We start from the raw sequence: 7,732 nt of genomic DNA on the forward strand, positions 1-7,732 counted from the left end.
TTCACTCCTCCTATTGCGATTTTCCGAAAACAAAAAAAAATACGTGTTTCTTTATTTTTAATGAAGATTCTAAATACCAATTTTTACATCTGCAAACTTTAAAAGTTTGGAGATATAGATTCACTCATTTTAAAAATTCATCCCCTTTTCACCCTCCCATTAATTGGATTTTACAAAAACAAAAAAAATACGTGCTTCTTTATTTTTAAAAGAGATCCAAAGTACCAATTTTCAGGTCTGTAATATCTTCAGTTTCTGAGATATAAGTACCGGTATCCTGATTAAAGGCATTCAACCCATTTTCCCCCATTTTCACCCTTTTTCATCCCTCCTATTGGGATTTTCTGAAAACAAAAAAATACGTGATTCCTTATTTTTAGAGAAGATTCTAAATACCAATTTTTACACCTGTAAACTTTTAAAGTTTTGAGATATAGATACACTCATTTTAAAATTTCACCCCCCTTTTCACCCCCTTAGCGACGGAATATCCAAAAATCCTCTCTTAGCGAGCACCTACATTTTAATATGAATATATCCCCAAAATTTCATTTCTTTATGTCCAGTAGTTTTGGCTCGGCGATGATGAATCAGTCAGTCAGTCAGTCAGTCAGTCAGTCAGTCAGGACAAGTTATTTTATATATATAGATCTATACATTCATCTAGACTAACTTATAAAGAAAAATGATAACCTTAATGAGGCTGTAGAATATAAGAATCCTTTATATTATCAAATTCTAGTATATTTGAAAATGCTTGAGAAAGATCACGAAAAAAGAATTGGAATTTCTCCATCTACAGATAGCCCTACAACTTATTCCTCCTCAGTTGAAGCTATAGGTGGCAGCAAGGAGGTTCTTGACACACCTATATCCCCCGCTCCTCCACCTCCTCAGGTGCAAGAGCAAGGAAGAACGCATCATCAATATTACACCAGACACAAGACTGTGAAAGAATGACAGGAGTTACTGTTCCAAAGGAAAGCAGGCTTAATAAGAATTGACAACTTAGTTATATTTTCATCTGCGTTAATAATAAGAACCACATTGTGATATCTGGTTTTCTTCATTTTGACAATTACCTATAAACTGTATAATTTATAATTTGACCTTTTTTCATGAATTATTAAGAAAAGAATATTCATTTAGGACATACTCTCTATGGAATATTGTACAAGTATTTCCTTGACAACTGCTTTCAATTGTAGTAATAATTTATATATTTTCTCTTGAGTTTCTGTTTGTTTTAATGTTGTCAATCTTATGTTAATTTTAATTTAAGCATTACGTTGTCAATTTTATATATTTTTCATCTAAACAGTGTTATGTGGCTGAAGATGTTGATAAAATACGAAACATGTACCACTTTTAACCATTAAATTGCCTTAAGCAATCATTGTATCGACTAGGTGGAAAATAATAAATACTTAATTGTGAATCTATTGAAGTGCGATACGGACCATGAAACTGATTTTATGTAATCCATAGGTGAGAATTGGAATGAAGTAGATATGAAACATAGTCAATTTTGCTTTCTGGGGTATTTTATCACTCCCAAGAGAGATTTCTCACTTGAAAAAATTTAGAAGCTTTCCGAGTTCTATTAAGTATTTTATGGTTTATTGTGGTATCTTTTGAAATGATATTTTCAAGGTATTTGAAGTTAGAAACAAATTCTAACAGAGTTCCCTCCAGAAAAATGTGTGTTTACCAAACAAAATTAATTGTATAAAAGAAACTTAGTCGAAGATCATCTAACAGATCCGTTTTATTCTGCCACCAGGTATAGTAAAATAGAATGATAAAATTGACTAGCAGGCAGCCTGAATGGCATAAAATTAAAGTGCCTGCACATGGTAGTCAAGACCATATTTATTATTATTATTATTATTATTATTATTATTATTATTATTATTATTCCTGTTCTAGAAAGCCAAGAGGATCCGTCGTGCTGACCACATGACACCTCGTAATCTACAGGCCTTCGGGCTGAGCAGCAGTCGTTTGGTAGGCCAAGGCCCTTCAAGTGCTGTAGTGCCATGGGTTTTTTATTATTATTATTATTATTATTATTATTATTATTATTATTATTATTATTATTATTAAAATTTATCCTCTAAATGCTGGAATATCCTCAAGCAGAACCTTTTGGTCCAGTAGCCTGATGTATGTAATATTAAGCTGCTGCTATACCCAGTCTGTACCACAGGGAGGCTAGTCTACAGTCGTACACCTGGAAAAGCAGCAAGTTTGGACAGCCTATAAGAGATTCTGAAACTCTGTGGTCTGCGAACTACAGTGGGTTGTCAGATTTTTCAGCAATATCATGTGAAGTGGTAGGTTCATGTCTCTTTTGAAAACAGTTGCTGTACTAAAGCTTGAAAAAGTGATTAACAAGGCAGACGACTACAGACCAATATTGCTCTACTAAGCATATGCTGTAAACCATTAGAGAGAATGATCTACAGCAGAATTTCACCTACAGTCCTCAAATACATGCCAGAAGAACAGGCAGGATTGTTTTACATTTATTTGTCACACAACATCAAGCTCAATTCTGCTTCCCATGTTTTTGTCTCTTTCCTTTCCCAGTACTCATCCAGCTTTCTTCTTGCCCTACACTTCCCATGTTAAGACTGAAGATCCATGAAGACGCCCCTAATGAGTGATGAAGACTGCCTTCCTAGTGAAGTTGGGAATATTCAACTTTGCCTTTTATGTTTTCATGTTTTTCCTTGTCTCCTCCCAATGGGATAATCTAAGCATTGGCAAGGAGCAAACAAATACTTATATTTTGTTGGGATGCTTTTCTTTTGTGTTTGTCCTGTGTTCCTAATCTCTTACAACCAGTATTTTACATATGTTTCTCCCCCCATCTCCTGTACTTATCCAGCTATTAATCTAACGTTAAAGTTTGTCAGTCCGTTGAGCATTAATTATAACATACCTGTAAAATACAGAGTCTTTGTGCATAGTTCTCGTTATGAAGGATGACACTTCCAGCATCTTTTATATTAAGGTAAGATTTCATATTGAAACAGCAACGCCCGTAACTTCAGTTTTGCGGAGGGTATGGATAACGCCAAAGCGTGTAGGGTTCATGCTTTAGAGAGTACGAGAGAAGGGTAGTGAAATGAGTTCACATTTAAAGTGGAACTTGGAGTTTATTAAAAAAAATGCATAGAAATTATATCACCTTTTACAGACGAATAGTTTGAATGTTCTTGAAGATGTGGAGAAGGCGCCGTTCTGCGGCGTCGGCACAGGCATCGTCCCGTGTCGTCGAAGTCGTCCCACGTTGTCGGTGTCGACCCATGGCTGTTGTCAGCCCTTGATGTTAAAGGAGACTCGAACCTGGGTTATTGCGGTCATCTGATGATAGTGCAGCGTGGAATAGTTGTTGAGTTTTGTATTCCACTAAGTCCCATGAAAAGAGCAGAGAAATGTAAAACTTTCGCACAGAATGTCAATGGAGTCTGATACGACACCTCTGTACCGCACTGCACTGCAAATTAAGGTGAGACACTGTTTACTGGCCGAATAGGTTCCACTATAAATGGTGTTGGACACACATTTGAGAAAAAGAAAGAGATGAATTCAAAGTCACAGTTCTGTGAGAATAATTAATATTGTTCGTGCAATAATCACTATCGAACTTGAAATGATAGGCAATGAAAGTAATCTGGAACTTTCTGAGATACGATGGTTTATCACTTCCACTTAATCTCAGTGCAAAAGAAAATAAATTAAGTCCTTCGGACACAGTCTCCGCACTGTTTGTAATGAGTACATGCAATGTCCTAGCACACACACTCGTAGAAATAAATTAAAGTTTCTGCGAAGACAGAAAGAAACAGTTTATGATAGTCTTGTGAAAGAGAACCAAGTTCTGTTACAACTCAGTCTTAACAAAAATCACGTAATTTCTCAGAGGTAAAATTTTCACTGAGGCACAATATTACACGCAAATTTAGACACAGTCTTTATGAGGGGAATTGACATAGTCCCTTGAAAAGAAATAAAGGTACCGTATTCCACGGGTCAGCACTGTCCTTGAAAGGGAATATCGGCACAGTTTTATGAAAGTAAATGTTAGCACAGTTCTGTGAAATGGATTGACACAGTCTTTTAAAAATGAAAGTTGGCACAGTTTTATGAAAAGAAAATGTTGACACTGTTTTTCTCACGGAGTGATTGACACAGTCTTTGAAAGAAAAGTAGGCACTGTCCTTTACAAAACAAAGTGACACTGTCCATAAAAAGAATTGTTCTTTCACTAGGGCACAATTTTTACGAAATAGCCTAACACAGTCTCTTGTAGAGGAAACAACTAAAGCACAGTCTTTATGCCCTAAGTCCTTTAAGCACAGTTTCAAAATATCAAGTGATCACTGTGCAGTCCCTTCAATTACACAATTCACAAAACAAAATGATGTACTTGGCTCGACAGAGTGATATTATTATTGAATAAGCTTTCGCTTACACGCGAAGTTAGAGTCCACAGAGAAGGCTTTCAACACCAGTATTACGTACTTTCGAACCCCGGTCCTAAGCCGGACAGAGTAACAAAACCGTATCACATAGCGAGGCGACTGGTTCACGACGATGTGCTCACTTGCACACACACACTGACACATTCAGTGACACACTGACACACTCTAGGCTGGCGACCTCCTTTTATTGCCCAAGGTCGGACGGCGAGACTGAAAATGTGAGCATCTTAAAAAATTCATATTTCAGCCATCCTTCCACCGATTTTAATGAAATTTTGGGTAGTAGCATTTGTTGTTTAGGCTTACAAGGTGACATTCTCGAAATTATGATTTAACCTTGCATTCGTGATGAAATGCCATAGAATCAAACAGAACTTTCAGTGTGACATCACTTGACCTTGGCTGGCACTCTGTAGCAGCGCTTGCTTGCATGCTGTCCCCCACAATGCCTGCGCACTCGGCGCTCGTTTTGAATTACGTCCATACAGCTGGGTGTTAGCGAGTTCTCCTCAAGGAATACATGAATGTGAATGCTCGCAGGGCATTCCCGTTTCAATATAAGATTGAATATGTAACCTTCGGTTGTATACCTCCATACAGAAACACAAATTAAAAGAAAGGATACATGATAATAATAATTAAGGCAGACTTAAAATGTTTAGACACAATCAAAGATATTAAAACACACACACATTTTCACAAGAAAACAAGAAACAGTAATGGGCCAGGTTAAGCAACATGACGGCTAAGAAAGGAATAGTGGAAAGCGGCCAGGAACATACTCAGGCGGTGAAAGGTATTGGCAGTACTGAAGAAGCAAAATCAATGGTGATTCAATTTCAATATACAGTTTACTTAATAATTTAGATGGAAATAACATGCAAATGTGATCAAACAAAAATTACACTTTTAAAACGGGAAATAATTCCAACAATAATTACGAAAATTTACCAAGAAGGTTCAAATTCAGTGATGCTACTTTACATAACTTTAGGAAGGAACATTTCACAGAATGTTCAAGTTTCATGGCACAATATTTAAGTCACATTATACCGTCAGAAAGAAAAAAAAAAAAAAAGTGACATTATACTGTCAGAAGGAATATATACGGAAGAAAGGAAAACACAACATTTAAAATTATTATCTTAGTGCAGAGCTCATTTAGGAGGCAGCCTCCTCAAAACACTTCTGAGAAAAGGTGCCCGTCCTTAAATGTGAATACGCTAAGATGATGCAGATCTATGAAACAGCCCCAAGGGGAAAATTACGATTTACATTTACTATTGAAAGGGGTTAAACATTTTACATTTAGCACAATTTAAGAAAACAAAAGAAAAGGGAACTGTCTCTTAACAAACATGATGTGACTCGCCAGAAAGCCTAAGTCATTTTAAGAAAAATTTGGCGACTGAAGGAAAAAACAGGTAAGCTCCGGGAAAAAGAAATAAAACTGAACACTACATTTGAAAATTACTAGCCGAAAAATGAAATAGCAAAGTGCTTACCTTATCGGAGGGGGCCAAGAGGCCCCATCACCTGGAGAAGGCAACCTCTCCCTTCAGCAGTCAAACAACTAAGACGGCTTGGAAGAGCCTGGCTCTCGCCAAGAGCTCCTCTGCCGGAAATGGTGAAATTGCAAAACAACCAATGAGCGTCCCTCATTTTCCTTCATTCGCCAATCACAAATAGTTTTATTATAGCCAATGAGGGCCTGGACAAACTACCTCGTGCAGCATTGAGAAATTTCCAAACTGATGCAAAATGATGCAACCGGAAACTCCTGGAAGCCTCCTACCCGATCTGGCATGTATGCCACCATACGTCCCACAAATATTTCATCTTACCTTTAAATGTTTTTGAGGCTAATTTTTCACAACAACCAAACAACCTTGAAGCAGTGTCATAACCAAACAATTCCAAATATCCCCACAGGAAATATAAAATAAATAAAAACCAATAAATGAACACATGATCATACAAAATGAATTATAAATCAAACCCATTCTGAATAAGTATTCATACATAAATCAAGAGAAAAGGAAAAGGAAATAAAAAGAAACATAGCCTAATGTAAAGAAGTGTGATGCTGTAGTTATTTGAGCCTTTCTTTTATGCACTTTGCGGTCAAAAGAAACATCTGCATCATGTGAGGAAAAGATACAAAGGAAATCATAATTTTATTTCTCATGTAAAAACATGAAGTTCCTAAAAATACTAACAGTATTAGACATATGCCAGGAGAATTTTGAGGAAGATTCTATTTCATGGTGCTATACTGGATCCTACACTTATAAAAATGAAGCATTTGTACCAACATGATCCCACATTTCACTCTGTTATAAACCTTTTTGAATTTAACAAGCAGGCTGATTGTACCTCTTACTGAAAATCTAATATGAATGGATGAAAACTATAATGGTATAAGTGACATTAAAAAAAAAGTTAAGTGCAGGATCCTTTCACCAGCAAAGAGATACAAGTAGCGGTAATATTCGGCGCTCTAGTGATAGGTGGTATAACTACAAATAGCATGCTTTATATGAGTGTTAAGATGTTTAAATGCCTTTTTCTCTGAATGATCAAACTGCTACTTATACTGTTATGGTTTTCATCCATTCATAGGTTGAAATTACTTTTATTACTCAGTAACAAAATATAAGTAATTAGTATATCATAGTTTAGTTATTTCAAATCAATACTAATCAGAACACAAGACACTAAAATGGTAAACGGAAGAATGAAAGTTATATAGGAAAACCACAGGTTGTGGGAGCACTCAAAGAGTATTCCAAGTTTTAATGTTGATAGCTCTGCATATGAAGCTGACCAAAACCTAAATTACATAAGAAAAACACACCCATACGCCCAATCATCAACTGTAGAAGTAGTCCGACATATAAAACCTCAAAATATATCGACTATTTTCTAAAAAGACATTACAGGTTCAACAATAAATACCCCTTCAAAAATTCAATAGACTTCTGCGAAATTTTAAAAAAATTCACCTTACTACCAAATCACATTATGTGCTCTTTTGACATTACTAATACGTATTCTAATGTACCAACAAAGGAAACTGTAAATATTATCAAAGACAACCTCGCAAAACACAGCAACCTCGCAAGCTTGAGTTAGAAGAATTCATAAAAATCCTAAATTTTGTGCTAAAACACAACTATTTCACCTTTAATGGTAAAATTTACCACCAAGATGGCCTAGCTATGGGTGATCCCTTATCA

This window comes from Anabrus simplex, chromosome 8, assembly GCF_040414725.1.
Source record: "Anabrus simplex isolate iqAnaSimp1 chromosome 8, ASM4041472v1, whole genome shotgun sequence".
In the NCBI taxonomy this organism is placed as follows: Eukaryota; Metazoa; Arthropoda; class Insecta; order Orthoptera; family Tettigoniidae; genus Anabrus; species Anabrus simplex.